Genomic DNA, 19,132 nt, shown 5'->3' on the forward strand with positions numbered 1-19,132 from the left:
GGGAAACAGGGAGGGGGAAGCAGAAGTGAAGGCACTTGAGTTTAAAAGGGAAAAAAATAAAGAAGGGGAAAAAAAAAAAGAAAAAGAGGGCAACAGTTTCGGCTTTCATTATAAGCACTGTTATATCAACAATGGCTGGGGAACAAAGGAAGCCATTTCCACTAGTTCCTGCTTCAATTAGTTATTTGAACTAGTGAAGATTGTGCCACTTTATCTCCCCCTTGTAACATAATCATTGTATTTTACATCTCATGAGAAAAAAGGCCTGCCAGAGGACATTATCTGGCTCTGGGTCATACATCACAGGAGATAACATCGTTATTCATGTCAAAAGGGATGATCAAGGTCTTCCTGTTTTATCAGCGATTAGCCAGGAAAGAAAAGCTGCTGCTGCTCTTGGCAGGTAGCCAGGCGCTGTATGAGTATTACCATAGCAGGGCAGCCGGCACCGCTCACCGTGCAACTGCGCTGGGCTTTAGAGCCGCGCAGAAATGGCTCTTTCAAACCCATTAAAATCCTGGCTGATAGGGAAGGCGCTGAGCTTTCATTAGCCGGCAGCAGCAGGAGATGGCCTCCTCCAAGAGAGGGGCTGGTCCTGCTCCCACCTGCCATACTTGTTGTCCTGGTTTCAGCTGGGATAGAGTTAATTTTCTTTTTAGTGGCTGGTATGGGGCTGTGTTTTGGATTTGTGCTGAAAACAGCATTGATAACACAGGCATGTTTTAGTTGTTGCTGCACTGGTCAAGGACTTTTCAGCTTCCCGTGCTCTGCTGGGTGCACAAGAAGCTGGGAGGGGACACGGCCGGGACAGCTGACCCCAATGCCCAAGGGGCTGTCCCACACCATATGGCGTCACGCTCAGCATGTAAGGCTGGGGGAGAAGGAGGAAGGGGGGGACGTTCGGGGTGATGGCGTTTGTCTTCCCCAGTCCCCGTTAGGCGTGATGGAGCCCTGCTTTCCTGGAGATGGCTGAACGCCTGCCTGCCCATGGGAAGCAGTGAAGGAATGCCTTGCTTTGCTTTGCTTGCGTGCGCGGCTTTTGCTTTCCCTATTAAACTGTTTTTATCTCAACCCTCGAGTTTTCTCACTTTTGCTCTTCCGATTCTCTCCCCATCCCAGCGGGGGGAGTGAGCGAGCGGCTGGGGGGGCTGAGTGGCTGGCTGGGGTTAAACCACGACACTTGTGCTCTGGCACGCGCCGCCGTCTACCTCACTGGAGGCAAGACAGAGGGAAGCTGGCAGCCAAGCCAGGCTTTTAGTGACTTAGGATGGTCTGGAAGGCACCTAAGTCCCTTGGGCTTGAGCCAGACTGCTCTCTTCACCCCCAAATGCCCCCACCGTGGCCGTTGCCGTCTGCCTTTCCTTCCATCCGCTGTTTGTACCATTCTTTCTCATTCTCGCCCCAGATGGCATTGCATTAAAGCTGGGGCAGAGCTCAGCCTCTGGCTTTGCCACTCGCTCAATTATTCCACTTCCCAAGCACCTTCCCTTGAGCTCAGAGCTCTTCACTCCTGGATGCTTAGCATATTCCCAATTTAAACATCTCGAGCAGTTTACCTACTATCTGAGAGCAACAGTAAAACCTACCCACCTTATCTCAGCTACAAGCCCAAAGGGAGTTAGAATTCAGTGCCTTATGCCTCGAACGCTAACAAAAAGAAGAAAAATGCTGCTATTTGAAAAATATACCATGTTGAACTACAGAGGTACATTCCACAGTGGCTTCCTGAAGTGACTTAGCTTTATGTGCCTGACGCAAGGTTCATTGAACCAAGAAAGTCTTTCCACTCACTCACCGAGCTCCAGCACTGTATCCTTTGGCAGTAACCCAGCATCATGGAAATTCCGTGCCCCAAATCACCAGGCAAGACTCATCTGAACAGGATTTTACTGTCTTCCCCCACCCAATTGACAACAGAGAAGTCCGTTCACCATGAGTACTGTTGTAAATCTGTACTCACACCAAAACTACTGGTTTTGGCTGGGGTAGAGTTTTCTTCACAGTAGCCAGTACGGGGCTATGGTTTGGATTTGTGCTGCAAACAGTGTTGTTGAGAATCCAGGGATGTTTTTGTCACTGCTGAGCAGTGCTGACACACAGCCAAGGGCTTTTCTGCTCCTCACCCCACCCCACCAGCGAGGAAGCTGGGGGGGCACAAGAAGCTGGGAGGGGACACGGCCGGGACAGCTGACCCCAATGCCCACAGGGCTGTCCCACACCATATGGCGTCATGCTCAGTATGTAAAGCTGGGGGAGAAGAAGGAAGGGGGGGACGTTCGGGGTGATGGCGTTTGTCTTCCCAAGTCCCCGTTAGGCGTGATGGAGCCCTGCTGTCCTGGAGATGGCTGAACCCCTGCCTGCCCATGGGAAGGAGCAAAGGGATTCCTTGTTTTGCTTTGCTTGCACGTGCAGCTTTTGCTTTCCCTATTAAACTGTCTTTATCTCAACCCCCGAGTTTTCTCACTTTTACCCTCCCAATTCTCTCCCTCATCCCATGGGGGGGGCAGCGGGGGAGTGAGTGAGCGGCTGGGTGGGGCTGAGTTGCCGGCTGGGGTTAAACCACGACAAAATCAAAGCACATAGAAGATCCTGTGCATGACCCAGATAATTCATTTAAGACCAAATCTGTATAAGTTTTGAATGTCGCTAAAATGCAAAAATCAGCAGTGTGATTAACAAGCACAAAAGCACGTAACGGATACACAACCTCTTACTCTGGGGAAAAGCTTCCTCTGAGAGCACAGTTTGGATAGATCCATTGTGTGGGGTTTATACCTCTCCCCAAATCATCTATCACTGGCCAGAGATGAAGCAAGACAGACAGGAGTTGCTGTATCAAATCACTCCAATAGTTATGCCAAAAGTTTCAACAACAGTTAGTCCAGCTCAGAGCCTAACATGCAATTATGTTGTTGCAGCAGCCAGCTTGAAACTGGAAGAGCGTTAATAGCAAAAATAAAATGTGAACCAAAACTTATTAAACCTTGTGATACGTTAAAAATAATAACAAAACAAATCTGAGACCAAATGCCATTTCCCTTCAAAGGGAGATAAAATTAAAAATGACTCAGCAACTATGAGTCAGGACAGGAAACTTGTCACGGAGCCAGTGATTGTAGCTCCAGTGGAAATGGGCACGAGGGCTCCAAACTTTTGTCGCTGGCATGTTCATCGTCACCAACGCTGCCAAACACGACGCGTGACCTGTCTGCAGAGCCACGCAGGACAAGCTCACCGTGAAGAACTTGAGAAAGTCAGATGTTCCTCCAGATGAGTTGTGAAAAGGAAACATAACTGCTCAAACAGAGCACAAAAATAAGCCAGGTTAAGCCAGCACAGCTGGGGCTCTTGCAGGTCACACAGTTAAACAGAAAAACAGCAAGAGTTTGAGGGCAGAGCTTTTTTCGAAGGGGTTGCACTGAAAGGCTGGGCGATGACCTGTTCCTGACTCAGATGCTGATCTCGGAGCAGTGCTTTCCTCCTGCCCACCCACAAGGCTAAGGTAATGAGACAAAGCAACTGTCCCCAGACGGTAGGCAAAGGGTGCCCTGAGCCTTCCAGCCCCTTTGGGTCTGGACACAGGAGGACTTTAACTGCAGGACATCTTGTCCAGCCAGCTGACAGCTGAGTCATCCCAGCTCCCTTTCAGCAGAGCCATGGCTTGGGACTGCCATGCAGCTCATGAAACCAGGGCTGGGAGCAGCACCCTGGCACCCACCGGAGCTTGGGGTACCCCAGCGCAGCTCAGACCCAGACCCCCTCCAGTGCCCCCCCCCCGCTCCCCACAGCACCGAGAGCAGGAGGTCCTTACTGCCTCTGCATCCTGGGGACACTCCGTGCCGGGCAGCAGGGGAGATCTCCACTGGAGTTTTGCTCTGCAACCCTCCGCTGACGTCCCAGCTGCTCATTAGGCAAATCACGGGAAGCTGAGCTGTACAGAGGGAAGCTACCTCCAATGGCAATCATCAGGACTAAGTCAAGCTGACAGTTGGGCTTCCACCCACAGACATCCTGGGCAAAATATTCAGTCCTCATGATCTCCATTTACTAGAAATCATGGGATCCAAACTGGGAAAGGCTGGCAAGTAAACTCATGAGTAGTTAGCAAACCTTGCACTGCTCTTTTGGAGAAAGAGCCAGGAGATCACTGTCTAGATAGAAGAATTCATAAAGTTTTACTACGGAGATCATATAAGCCCTGCAACCTTTAATAAAGCAATTGTAATTACAGAGGATTATTATTTTTTAAATCAAACGTTTCAAGTACCAGGTATATAAAAACACAGTTGCACAAGCTGCCAAAAAGGACTCAAGCAAAATATGTAACTCTCCCAGTAATTAACATTCATTAGGAGTAATTTGCATGCGATCTCTCATCAGATCTAGAAATGCCAACCCTGAAGAACTGCCCACTTTGTCCTTTGGGCGTACTAGCCTTGCTCATATCCTGTCAAACCTTATATCCAAAGACCTCAAAACACCAGCATAAAGGCAAGGTACTTGCCGCCACAGGAGGATTCTTATCAAGCGTGTAGCAACCTCCTTACAGAGCGCAGCGGCAGAAGCTACAAAGCAAAACCTGTATCTGAGCTCTATTAATTAGTTGATGTATCATGAACGTATTCTAATCTTGCTTTTCTCTTCAAAGGTGGTCCAGATCATCCCTCTGGTAGATTCCTCCCAGGAAGCAAAGCCTCTCTTGCAGGATTTCCCCACCGCCCCTCCAGCAGTTTCCCACGGCCCTCAGCCCTGCGCGTCCCATCAGGAGCACCACCGCCCGCAGAGCTCCAGCCCTGCGGATGGGGCCCACAGCCCCCGGTTAACTGGTTCAGCATGACTGCTGGGGTCTCTCTGGGAGCGAAGCCAGCAGCACTGGGCTGGATCCAACCTGGCAGGGCCAACCTGAGCACAGACCAGCCCCTGATCTGAGCTGGAAAGGTCTGTCGCGGATAACTACTTCTACAACTGCCCTAGAAAAGCTTTTCGGAGTTGTGTAATGGATATTCAAATACCAGGGAGATGAAATCCATCTGCAAGGGTTTCTTGTGGAAGATTTGTACACTATAGAAACTGTACATACTGCTCCTAGCCAAAAGTGTTATTTTGCATGGGCTGCACCACATGGATATTTTTATTACTACACTTCATAAAATATTTCTGAAGTTTCCTGGAAGATACTGTTTCACATGCCACCAACAAACACAAAGCTTGCTCCAAGCAACTCCTGACACATATGCAGAGGAAGAGAAAAAAAAAAAATCACCTAGAGCCTTTTCAAAAGCGTGTCTTCCATGCATTGCAGAGATAAGAACCTTGACTTGCGACGGATGGGGCCATCGCTGGAGTCCTGCTCATGAAGAGTTTTCCCAGAAAACCACACACTCCCTCCCTCCATCAGGGCGTTTTCTTGGATCTCACAAACGGTGTAGGACAGTTTCCCACGTAAGCTTCCAGATACACCCTGCCAACAACATGGTCCCCTCTGCTATCCGATAGCTCCCACCTACAGTCATTCCGTGACTATTGTAGCCAAAGGGGGACCAGAAGGGGCTGTCCAGGTGGAAAAAACGTACTTCAGTGCACTGGTCAAAGTCCTCGTGGGCAATCAGCCCCCTCTACTCACACTCCTCCTCCCCCTGTGATTTTCACTCCTAGCCCTGCAACAGTTGTACATCAACAGCACGGAAGAGATCCCCATGATCTGAGCCCCCGCACGTGTATCTCAGCCCAGCCTGCTTGCGTGGCCATTGCTCACCAGCATGGTTTCACAGCCTGGATCTGCTCCACAGCATCTCCAGCAATCGGTGTTTGTGTCCCAACCCCAGACCTGGAGCACCACCCCTCCACACCACACCAGCGCTGCGTGGGCCAGCGGCGATGGGCTTAGCCCAGCAGCTGCAGCTGGTAGCAGAGGAAACGCACTTCGGGGGAAAAAAAAAAAAAGCATTCTTTCAGATAAATGCAGAGCAATGCCTCTGCGCAGAAGTGCTGCTATTAGGCAGCAGCTTGAAGAAAAACTGTGTCTTGTGAAAAAGCATTTTAAGTGGCACTTGTTTATTCACGGATTTCTTAGGTGATTATCAGCTTGGCATGGGTTAGCGAGGCATATCAGAGCTCTGAAAAATGACTTTTAAGTCTCATACTGTGACAAAATAATAGCTGGCTAATAATGCAATGACTTTTAAACCACACTTAACAGGGGATATTAATGAAGATATTCCCCAATTTCTAAATTACTGATATTGATTATATCTGTGTAATGAGGATGGATAGGATTTCAACTTGAGAGTTAACCCAATTGCTGAAATAATGGATTGGAGAGGAAAACACTTCCAAGCCAGGTACCTTTTGGTTCTTTAGAAATGTTGGGTTTGAAATACTTTAACAGATTACTGAGATCTTAAGAGAGAGCATCCCAAATTCCTCCTTCACGTTTCAGTGTAGTGGGGATATCCTCAATGATTTCTTTGTAAATTTATTACAAGTGTCTCACACATAAAAGTAGGGATCCAATATCTAAGTCTGGGAAGTTACTAATTTTGTGAACCTTAATTGAAATTTTTACTGAAGGGCTTCAGACAGGATCTAACTGGGGGGGAACCTACAATTACTGTATTTCCTTAGGAGCCAAAGGAAAACTAGAAACTAGTGAGAAAAGAAATAATCATTATAAGCATAGGCATGCAAAATTTCTTTAGTCTGTTATGAAATTATTACTTCATTTGAATCCTTATAATGTCATTGTGCTGGTTTTGGCTGGGATAGAGTTAATTTTCTTCGCAGTAGCCAGTACGGGGCTATGGTTTGGATTTGTGCTGGAAACAGTGTTGTTGATCACCCAGGGATGTTTCCGTCACTGCTGAGCAGTGCTGACACACAGCCAAGGGCTTTTCTGCTCCTCACCCCACCCCACCAGCGAGGAGCTGGGAGGGGACACGGCCGGGACAGCTGACCCCAATGCCCAAGGGGCTGTCCCACACCATATGGCGTCACGCTCAGCATGTAAAGCTGGGGGAGAAGGAGGAAGGGGGGGACGTTCGGGGTGATGGCGTTTGTCTTCCCAAGTCCCCGTTAGGCGTGATGGAGCCCTGCTTTCCTGGAGATGGCTGAACCCCTGCCTGCCCATGGGAAGCAGTGAAGGAATGCCTTGCTTTGCTTTGCTTGCGTGCGCGGCTTTTGCTTTCCCTGTTAAACTGTCTTTATCTCAACCCACGAGTTTTCTCACTTTTACCCTTCTGATTCTCTCCCCCATCCCACCGGGGGGGAGTGAGCGAGCGGCTGGGGGGGCTGAGTTGCCGGCTGGGGTTAAACCACGACAGTCATAGCACAAATTACCAGGAGGACAGGGTCATTGTCCCATTGTTGCAGGATTGTGCTGCCAGCACCATTAATAACTCCCTCACGGATCTAAATGCAGATATTAGAAAAGAAGAGACTTATCTTTGCAGGTGTACAAATGGGGGGAAAAGAAAAAAGGGCTTATCCATGTCTCTGAAATAGAAGCACAGATTTATCAAGCCCTTCTTCTAATAATGCATTTGCCAGAGAGGCATAATGTCTTGGGATTAATTATTCTGAATAAAAATTATGGACTATGACACTAAGCAGTATTGATCCCCTGCTCAGTTGCTGTCCTAGCCTTATTTGTTGCTCCTGCCTAGATCCCCTTGCCTTTTCCTTTGCTCTACTTTCACCTGGAGTTTATCCACAAAATAAAAGAGCCTACAAGTACTTAGTTTCTAACTTCCTATTTTATCCAAGTTCCCTATAATAAAGAACTTGAAAATAGCACGCTCCAAAAATTAAGATCACTTCCTTCCCTCCCTTTCCTGGTCTGACACGGGCGGTACAAACCTCTAAAACTTTAATGTTTGGGAACGCAGGGCCAGGAGCGACGGGAGCCGCAGCGGTGGACACAGGCAGCCCCAAAGCCCTCGGGGTCTCCTGCCCGTGGGGTCTCCTGCCCTCGGGGGCGGCCACGCACAGCTCCCTGGCACGGAGCAGCCATGCAAAGCGCTGACCCGGCCGCGCTTCCCACGGGACGGGGGCTGCACCCTGCCAGGGCAGCCCCCTCCTCGCCGCCCGGCTCAGGGAGCGAGCATCTCGGCCCGCGGGAGAGATGGGACAGAGCAGGAACAGGCAGCGGGCGTTACAGCCCCAAACGGCCTCTTCAGCCAGCTGCTGGACGGAGCAACCACCCACCCCACGCCGAACTGGCCAGAGCTTTCCACAATTACATTCCTGCAAACCACAGGTTTTAGGAAGATGACCAAGACCAGAAGCTCCATGACTCTCCATTCAGCGCTTAACAATTTGGGTTACACAATTTTTTTTTTTTTTTACTTTTTTTTTTTTAAAGTAGGCCCTCAAAAGCTCTGCCAATATTTAGGGAAGGAGGAACTGTATCTTGGGGAAGGAGGTGTTTAAGATAAGAGTGAAGATTTGTGGGGCTTTTTTTGCTCAAGACTTTGCATATGCAATCAGTAGCCAGGGGATAATTTATTGACAAAATTTGTGGCAGATCAGACAAGGTGTTTGTGAGATATGGGACTTTGAAAAATGAGGTGCAATTCAGCCTTTGAAATATTCCTCTAACAATTTATCATAGAGCCATATCTCAAAACCTACTTGGCCTAGAAACTTCAAGTTTGTTTTATTCAAGAGTCCTTGGCTAGATTCAGTGCACGGGAATACTTCAGATAAGGTCAGAATCTTATTTACTGTAGGCTTCCTCCCCCCACTCTTTATTTTTTTTCCTTCTTTAAGCCATCAAACATTCCTTCAGTCTGGAAAGAGACTGAAAGACAGGCTTTGCCAGGGGTTAGTTGCTGCATGGGGACGTGGACACAGACACACTAGCAACATTTTTAAGCTCAATTCGCTCGACTTCCAGAAGATTAATACTTGCTCCCCAACTAGCTGCTGGGATCTGCACACGCTGGTGCTCGATTCACTCTTGCTGGAACACCACACGCACCAGTAGAGACTGATTTTGTAAACCACGTAAGCCAAAAGCACTCATGTTCAGAGACTGCATACACCAGCCCAAGCAGCAGCGTCCCCGCACACCAACAGCAAAGGGGCTCTCCAGGACCAGGGCGTGAGATTTCCAGGCAAATCTCATGCCATTATAAGGGAAAGAAGAAGAAAACCCTTGGCTGCAACATTTGTTATCAACATTTGTTATGCATGTTTCTACATGCATCATGGCTCAAACGCTCAACTCTAGCTTCACCTTGAAAGCATCCCAGATCTACCCAGCAATGTCTGCTGGAGCCAGTGTTTGGAGATTATTGCTAACTCAGATGCTCTGCTTACTTTCAGGGTGTGCCTAGGTAGGCAGATTCACCAGCATAAACAGAGAGCATCTGAACTGCTGATGCTGTATGGTTACACAGGGGGACAGGTTTCACCCAGAGCAGGAAAGGAAGCTGGGAGCAGAGTTTCTCGAGTTTCATTTCATTGCAGCTATTTTTAGAAGAACAAAAATACAAAGCCTACAACTGCTGAAAGCATAACTTCATCCCAAGTTTATGGAAGTTAATTTAGTTCATTACAGTCTTTTGAAAAAAATAGAGAACTCAGAAGTTCTACAATTTTTCCTCATAGCGTGACATCTCCACTTAGTTTCTAACATTTAGACAGACACCTTAGCTCAGCTCACCTCTCTCACATCAGCACTGGTTTCTGGCAGATAAAAGGCACTCAAGCTCCTGGAGTCAGGGTAGCAAAAGGCGAGAGACAACAGCCAGGTCCCTCCCTGTCCATCAGAGGACGTCACCCAGCTTTCCCCATCAACACTTCAGCTGAGAGCCAAGGCTTCAGGCACCCAACCTCCACCACTGGGACAGAGACCTCCTCTCTGCCCCTCCTTACCACCCCCTGCTTTATCCCTCCCGTAAGTAGTCCCCTACTCATCTGTATTTGCCCTGGACCAGCGTTGGCTGTAAATTGCTGTCGGTGGCAGATGGATTCAATTTCTTTTGACCTTACCATTTCAATAATCAGGTAGGCTTTCCACCTGCCAGCTACCTTGACAAGCAAATTGATGTTGCAAATAGGAAAAAACCAGCAAGGAGGAGGGGAAGAGAGTGGAAGGGGTGAGGAATGACAAGCCTTTTCCTATCCTGCCCCAGGTGAGCGTTGCAAATTGGCAGCAGCGGTAAGGGAGTCACCCAGGGTTACCATGCAATGATTTGAGTATTAACAAGCACCCTTGCATTGTTTTCATCCATAATGTTTAATTAACCCCTTGGAGCCAACGAGTCTGGCAGTGTCATTGTTAGGGCTGATGTAAAAGGCGGCGTGGCATGTTGCACTGGGAATTCCTAACAGCCCACCATCAAAGGTTTAATCATATGCAATTTATGCCTTCACAGTTTATTATATATTGGAGCTTGCTGGAACCTCTCCTGTTATCATGCACCAACATGCAACAAATTTGTGTAATCTCCAGTTGAGTGCATTGTCTCACAAGTGCCCTTTCCCCATAGAAAAAAAAGCAGTAACAGATATTTTTAAACAGTCTAGACTGTAAATTGAATAGGAGGAGGCGGAGGCTGAGAATGAAAGATATGAATGTAGCTCCTTTAATACAGGACAGCACATATACATAACTTACTTTTAACTCTTGCGGCTGTTTTGGAGCACCCAAAGGGAAACCTGAACGGAGAGGTTTAACTTTTATGGGCTTTCAAATGCTTCTGTTAAATATGTATATATTACTTTTCCCAGTGCTATTTCTTAATGCCCAATATATGCACTGCGCCAGCAGGTAAATGGATCAGGTGACAGGAGAGAAACATTTATTAAGATACATGCTCCACAACAGCAGGCTGTCCAAAGGAAACTGCCGGGACTCGGTTTTTATCCCGACAGCGTCAGCTCCAAGAAACCCTGAGCTCCGAGTCCCTGCGTGCTGACTGCCGCACATCTGCCCTGAGCGCATCCCCCAGCGCTTCCTCCCAGACTTCGGTGTTTGGTGCTTTTGGCAGGGCTTTGCTTTTGGTGCTTGGTTCATTGATGACTTCGTTGCCTGCGCTGTGTGTTGAATGGGTACGTATACATTTTAGCTGGTCTGCAGACAGGAAAAGCAGCTTCTCTTCTGGCTCCAGCACTGGTTCTGCACGGGTCCATCCCCATGCACAAGACTGATGAGTTGAGCCTGGGGAAAGTCATGAGATTAGCCCAAACTTCTTCATATTTGAAGGAATAACAGATTCCAGCTATGTGGGGGCATCACCCTCTGGTTCTTTTTTGCACTGGTACTAGTGATGTACCTTTAAAAGACCAGGCAAAACCCCCCAAAAACCCCAGGAGCCAAGATTCTCACATAATCAGCTAAGTCAAGAAGTTGGGATTTAAACACTGCAGAAAATCTCACAAAGCTCACAGTCTGGTTAGCAGCGAACTGCAGGAAACTGAAATATCTTTAGTTCCGAATCCAAAAGTTAATCACCCAAAGTACTTTATTGGTTTAAAACAGTCTGCTGAGACACCTGCACCCAGGACAGCCCTGCCCAGGCCACCATCTGATCCACAGAAAGCGGGCGGACGACGGGGAAGAAAAATGCAGTATTATGTTACGGATGAGAAACAAGACAATTAAGTGACTTGCTTTAAATCACAGGCAATATATAACAGAAATGGGGAGTGAATTTAGACCTCGTAAACAGTCATCCAAGATTATTGGTATAAAGCTTGCACTCAATGCCAGAGGAAAGCACGGAAAAGTCACCCAGGAGTCACAGTGTTAGCAAGGACAGGATGGCTCCCAGATAACGTATGTAAATAGATCTTCATTGCAAAATGTAGCAGGGTATTTTTCACATTATCACCTTTCAAAGGCAAGGTCTCAGTACAGACAAGGATGCTTCCAAATAGAGAGGATTTACTGATACTTGTTCTGCAGAGAACACCGAGCGGGGAGTTTATCTTTGCCGTAGCGTGCGACAGGAGGAATGGGACCGTGTTATCTTCATTCGGGCCTTGGAGCGACACAGTAGCTCCTCCAGCAACGACTGCAAGAGATAGCAGGATCGCATGGCATAACATCTGCTGTGGGAAATGTCTTCTCGGAGAATGACTCAGCTCTTCTGCTTTGCAATCTGCAGAGGAAAAAGGAAGACATTTCAGATTAGACCTTTTAAGGTTAATATGTGGAGAAACCACGATTACACCATGGATGACTTCCTAGCGCGTGCTTGTCCTGGGCAGGTTAAGGGGAATGCTCCTCTCTGGGTGCCCTTTAGTGTGGGTTGGACAAATGCCCATCAGGAAAGGTCTGGCTATAAAATTACTCCTGTCTCAGAAGAGGAGGACAGGCTAAAGGACCTCTCCAGGCTTCCTCCAACCTCACTGTTCAGCAAAGGGACCTTAATACAAAGATGAGAGAACAAGTCCATCGCAACCATTACAAAAGACCATGCTGAAAAAGGCAGCCACTGGCAAGAGACTACCCTGAGAGCTGGGTACAAGCCCTGATGATGGTTCATTTGGGATGGATGCTTTCTGCTTGAAGTCTGTTCTTATTTAAAAATAGAAGAAAAAAATCAGAGCTGGGCTAAACAAGAGCATCCCAAAGGTGAAGATCTGCAAAGTACTTCTCCAGCCTCTGTCCCATCCCATCTGCAGGGCTGACAGCACCTTCCCCAGTGTGGGAAGCACTGAAGGGATCGTCCCGCAGACAGATCCTGAGGAGAGAGCTGCTGTGCCCTGCAGCCCCGCTGGGCTTTTGGCAGCCAGAGTAAAGGTGTCTTGGAATTATGGAAAACCGTCAATGGTGTTGAATGCTTGTGGTAAAAAAAAAAAGTTGCAAAGAATCCAGCCAAACAGGCATATTGCTCAGTTCCTACTCAGAACCCATCTCACACAACCCTCCTATAGGGCTGTGCATCATATCTTTAAATCTTGTATAACCGCCTCCTTTCTTCCTGCAATATTGTGCTGCGGATGTCTGTGCCGTGCTACCAGGGCATTTTCCCTGGTGGGTGGGAATGAATTATGTATTCATTGCTCCACAATGCAAACTCTCACGGCAGAGGAAGCAGAGGTCACGGAGACATCATTTGCCACTGCTAACCCTCGACTATGCTTTCACACTGGAAGGTGGGGTTCGAGCAAATATCCTCGCTTCCCGCCCCAACGCGCCCTCCCGGCTGGATTTACATCAAAAAGCACACGCACGAGGCCAAACCGCTCGGTGTAATCAGGCAACAGCTGTAAAAGGAGAAGCAGCAGTGGGCTGCTGGCGAGCGCTGGAATGCCATTCATCTCAGCTGGGGCTGTAAGCGAAGCCAGCTGCTGCTTAGAGGTGGTCTGGAGGGTTTTGTGGGGACCAGCCCACCTCTCCAGCATTTTATCCACTGCAAGTTGGATTCCAGCCTCAGCTCTCGTCTTCTGCTCTGCAGCCAAGTGTGGAGTCCCTCGTACCCCTCCTAGGATGGTCAGAAAACGGGGGGAAGCTGCCAAGGGGCGGTGAGGAGCTTGGCAGCGCACCCTTGCCCACTCCTCCTGCACCCTCATCTGCAGAGCACCAAAGCCCCGCTCGCTGCAGAGGTGTCCTCCCCACCCCACCGAGACCACGGCGGCTCGTCCCCACGGTGGTGGGAAACACCAGGGTCTAGAGAACCCAGGTTCAGTACCAGAAGGACTGCCTGGCAAGGAGTTTTTCCATGACGGGTGAGTTTTCACCATAGCATTACTGGTATGAATAAAGGCAATCTAAGAACATGGCAATCGCTTCAGGCGACCAGCAGTTATTTTTCGGTGGGGTGTTCACTTGCTTTCCCTGTGATGTTAGGAACAGTCTAAACTTCCAACGTCTCCCTCACAATTTGCACTTCAATTTTCTTTCTAAACCTGGTAATTTAGGCTACTCCAGCACGAGAAGCAAAGAAGAAACCTCAGCTCATCCCTGTCCTAGACGTAGTTAATTGCCTCTGAGAAGAGACAACTCCACCAAGAAAGACAAAGACAGAGTCTATAAGCCAAAACCCTTATTCTGATTTTTGCAGACTTCTCACACATCCTTTTTCCACTCCTTTGAACAGCTACTGTCACATCAAAGTTCATAACATCAAAGTTCATAACAGAGCTATCCACCCAGGAGCTAATAATTCACATGTCTCACAACCAGGAAGCAATTTGGGGTTTAACCTCTCCGTTCTGGGATCCACGTTAACAAACCACTCTTCCTGGATCATCCCTTGCGTATCCAAGCCGTCTCCCTTTGCTGCGAGAAAGGCCGTGGTTCGTCAAAGAGGCGCTAAGAGGAAATAAGTCATTAAACTCAAAGCATTAAAAAAAACCCATATTCAGTTTAGGATAAGCAGAACTGTTGTAATCTCGATGGCTTTGGTTTCCGTTGCCAGCCCTGCAGACACACACACCCAGAAATCAAACATTCCTCTGCACTTCAGAGGAGGGATTGTGACAGAGCAAAAGCAGGTTTTGTGGGTGTGTTTCACTGTCTCCCCTTAAGCTTATTCTGTTGGTATCTATTAAGAAATCACTGCACATTATTAAGATATCTCTTAATTAGCATTAGCTGCATTACACTCCAATTTTTTCACAGGCAAAACAGATTTCTTTACAGCTGCATGATGTCAATAAGTGCTCTATGAGATGAACCTCAACCTCACATATGTTCAGCTTAGAAAGAAGCGTAGCTTAAATTTGAAGTGTCCGTCACGCAGAAGGAGACCTGATACAGAGACTGTACTTTTCCGTCATGTTCTGGCTGCTCCTTAAACGTGAGTGCAATGTACAGACCTTCACTGAGCAGAGCACCTCCTAGGAAAGGGTACGGAAGCTATTAAAGTTTAAAATGCAATCATGTGCATCACAGAGAGGTCATTCCTTCACACCGCTTTGAGTTCAAGCAAGAGAAGAAAACAGGAAAGTATCTCAGCTGATTAGAATAGCTCCATGGAAAAGGAAGAGAAAACCGGAGAGCTGGGGGAGAGATTATCCCAGAATAACTTAGACCGCAGTGAACGTCACTGGGTGTCCACACGACGCCCAGCACAAGGAGCTGGGCAACCCGGTCATGACACAGTGACCACGGGCACATCACTTACCTCTCCCAGCCTCAGCTTACCCAGAGAAGCTGGGCGAAGGCAGGGCAGGGTTACGCACCAGCTTTGCACGGGGCTAAGTTTTTCTTCGTGACTGTTAGCGTTTCAAGGTGAAAAACGCAAGATGAAAAACGCAAGCTCACGTGCAAATAACCATCCATCGGTCAGGGGCCAACCTCTGAGCCGCCGGCACGGGGCAGGGATGTGCAGGGACGGGGGCACAGAGTGGGAAACGCCTCTCCCACCTCCCGCCCTTCCCACAGCCCGTCCCCGCTGCGCACTCAGCCCAGCACGCCTGGCCCATGCCTGGCCCGGCGGAAGGAAAGGCTAAAACTTGAGAGGGATAGAGCTTACACTTGGGGGATATATTTTTTTTTTTTATTCTACAATGCACTCAGCTGAATTATATGTGTCCCTCACCAAAGGCAATGAAAGACGGGGGAACGGAGGGACGAAATCCAACTCCCAGCTACTGCACGGGTGCAGCTCAGACGGAGCAGGTCAGAAGCGGCAACCTGTCATATTAATACAAGCGGGACAGATAGTGACAGAGGTGAGGGATAGCCTCATCGCCCCCTTCCTCACCCTCCACCTCCACAAAACTTTTCCACAAAGACAGACATGTTATTTTTTAACAGCAAAACTCCAGGGAAATGGGGGGAAGTGGTGAACTGTGACTCTCCAGCAGCATAGAGATCTACATGTATTTTTCATAAAATAATTCATTCTTAACCCGGATCTCTGTCAAGCTCCAATGTTGGTTGAGACTTGTAGAAGCAATAATTTATAAATTATGAACAGCAGCAAACAAACAGCTTTTCAGCATCTGCCATTGCTTGTGAAAGAAATATATGCAAAGTCCGGGGAACCTCGAGGTGTCAACCGAAGAAACTTGCTAGTACAAGTTTCCCCATCAGAGTGGCCAGCGTGTCTAACCACAGCTCAGAGTAGCAGAAAACAAATGCTTCCAACAAGCTGCTCTGTATTTGCTCTGGTGACTAACAGCTCGGGGGGGAAAAAAATTTGCAAGCAATTTATGAGTGGAAAAAAAAAGGTAACACTTGAATATTATTCATTGCAAATTATTCATGCTCTTTTTCATGCAAGGAGTCTGTCCATTCATCAAAATTTTTGCTCCATCCAGGGCTGGGAAACAAGCTGTTACTCATTTTTATTTTCTTGTATTGCACTCAAGGTATAATATATAAGGAAAGTCATACTCTGCCGGTACGCAGGCAAGGGACAGCACTGCAGAGAACAAAGCTGCAGGCAGCAGAGCCGTGGGGCTGCAGGCAGCTCTCCTGGGGAAAGGGGCGGCACTGGCGGAAGGGCTGTTGCCAACGCAATGGGGAAAAGCGAGGCTTCGGATGCACCCCTCCTTCAAACGCCGTGACTTCCGAAGTGCGGTCAGTGGAAAGCAGGGTGCAGCAGCGGAACCCTGCCCTCACCCGCAGCCCTCCGGCACCCCACGCCAGCGCAGAGGGTCCCAGCACCCCGGGGGGCCTCTTTGCACCCGGCCCACGGCTCAAAGGTTAAGGGCACGATGCCCGCCCCTCCGCAAACCCTGGGTGCTCAGCCCTGTCTTTGGGGAGACAAGACAGCGACGTGGCGGAAAGAGCTGAATTTTCCACTGGGTGGTCAAAAGCACCTTGGCCCCGCTGTGTAAGGGGAGCGGTTGGTGGTGTGCGCAGAAGGCAGACGCGTGCACCTGCACACAGATTGAGTCATTGCATGTGGCAGGTACCAGACGGGTCTTCGCATGCATAATTATTCAATCTGCATTTGAGATAATTGCCTGGGCGAATCCGGCACGCAGGCGGGTGTTATCCTGGGCTTGTTAGACTGCTGATATTAAAAAAAAAAAAAAAAAGAAGTCAGACTTGCTTATGCATTCTTGTTTTGTTGTTTTTCCATTTCATTGATTAAAATGTGAGAGTGAATTTAGCCTTAATGAATGTCAAGGACTCTCTTGCTGGAAGTAAAACTAGTTCAGGCGGTGCTATGCAAACTTTCCACCGCGCTGGGCCGTGCCAAGGCAGAGCGTCCCGACTTGCCGGGCTCCCCGGCGCGGGCAGCGCTGCCGGCGGGGCAGGGCGCGCAGCGATGAGGACGCCGGCTCCCCGGCGCTCCGCATCCTGGTGCGGTTCAGCCCCATGTGCTGGGGCTGCTGACGGCAGGGGTGAAGTCAGGCAGCCCAACAGGAAAGCGAGCCGACCCCGGCTCGCACGGAGGCGTCCCACAGAAATGCTGTGCCCATCGTCCGCTCCCGGAGCGCTAACCCAGCGCGACCCCGGCCTGGCCAGGGGCAGGCGGCTCCCGCTCCGCTCTTGCGGAGGGAGATGTTTACCTACAGCCCTGCCTTGCTGCAGCAGCTGGAAAGTGGGCTGAAATACAGGAACCGTGACATCATTTGCCTTCTCCCAGCACAAGATAGATTAGCTCCTTTGTGAGGGGAAGCAGCGGTGAGAAGCACACACCCCCAGCAGTAAATTCCACTATTACAGAGACACATTTATTGGGAGATAACAAAAGAAAGCTGCTTCTGCAGTGACTTTTTGGATAGAAAAAAGGAGACATCTATTTTATTCTTTTGAAGTAGATACTGTGTAGGAAATGGCTAGCTTTTTACAGCTGGCTGTGTTTTCAGCTATAGCTTTCCCCAAACCTGCTCCTGAAGCTATGTGCTATATGAGTCACTCCATCAAATAAAGAGCAATAATAAGTTATTGTGAGCACCAGGCTTTTAGATTTCTCAGTCTCCTCATCTGAAGAATAAAAATTACCCCCCTCCTGACTTCTTAACTTTGTTGGCCAAACTTTAAAGCTGTGGCTGAAAACCAAGCAAAAGTACCGAGCGTGCTACTGTAGTGCAACTGGTTTCATGTAGTTCAAAGTCAACATTCCTGGGTTCATTTCCCAGCTCTACCATGGCCTTTTCTTTTCCTTTTTTTTTATTAAACCTTCAGCGAGTCATTTGATGAGTTTCTCGTCTGTAAAACAAGCCTGTCCTGAAGGATACCAGAAGGTGCAGAAATTCATATGAGCAAATTGCTTTAAATCGTTCTTTGCTTGTATATAAAGCCAAATAAATGAATAATGAAATCAGTTTCTTCTTCCTGAAGAGGTTAAAATTTAAGGTAAATGTAACCCCCCCATGGCCCTCACATCCAGCAATTTTTTTAGGACAGAGCGGGAAGCTGGTCAGATGGGCGCCTTTGAAAGGTCAGGTTGGCCACACCAAGGTGCTTCTGGTCAGCCTGGGTAGTTGGGTTGAGCTCACCATAGGAAGAGCTAACAGATTGTCTTCATTCAGGCTCCTGCTGTGCTGGTTTCTGCATTTTCCTGTTTCTCATACCAAAATCTCCTATCACCCGGCTCCACCCCTGCACCTTCGCTCCGCAGGGGCTTGGATGGCTGGGGGCAGGAGGAAATGCCCCACCAGTGCCTCTGCAGAGAAGACGGGTAGTTTTGGCACTGCTTTGGGTGGCGAGGGCGACCTTGTTTGTCTGCAGCGCCTGAGGTAGCTCCAAGCCTTGTGCCTCACACCCGCGAAGAGAAAGGGAACCACCTCTCCCGGTGCCTCCGCACGCACCGCGGATTCCCACGGAGCCGGGGAGCCTGCCAGGAAGGAGTTCTTTCAAGAGAGCAGATCCTAGCGAGGTCTGATTTCGAGCTGGGAAATGCATTATGCATCTCGTACCTTGGGGAATCTGTGGAGAAGGCTGAGGGAGGCCGGCAGTGGGTAGATATTAAATATATTGCAGCTATTATTATTATTACTGTTGAGAAGGCAGGCACTAGGATATCATTGAGGGAGGCTGAACAGAAGAAATAGAAGCAAAATACAAGCAGCACATAGGAAATTAAACCATCTTCAGAAAGTAACACAGGGAAATGCAAAACCAAAGGAAAACTAGCTGGAACAGGCAATTTTTCTGCAAATATTTCCACATTCACCCCATCTCCCTCTCCTCAGCCACAATCAGAGCCCCATTTTGCACTAGAGTGGAGTGTTTAAACCCAGCAGAAATCCAGCAAAAGTAAAGGTTATGTGC

This window comes from Mycteria americana, chromosome 13 (genome assembly GCF_035582795.1).
Source record: "Mycteria americana isolate JAX WOST 10 ecotype Jacksonville Zoo and Gardens chromosome 13, USCA_MyAme_1.0, whole genome shotgun sequence".
Taxonomy (NCBI): Eukaryota; Metazoa; Chordata; class Aves; order Ciconiiformes; family Ciconiidae; genus Mycteria; species Mycteria americana.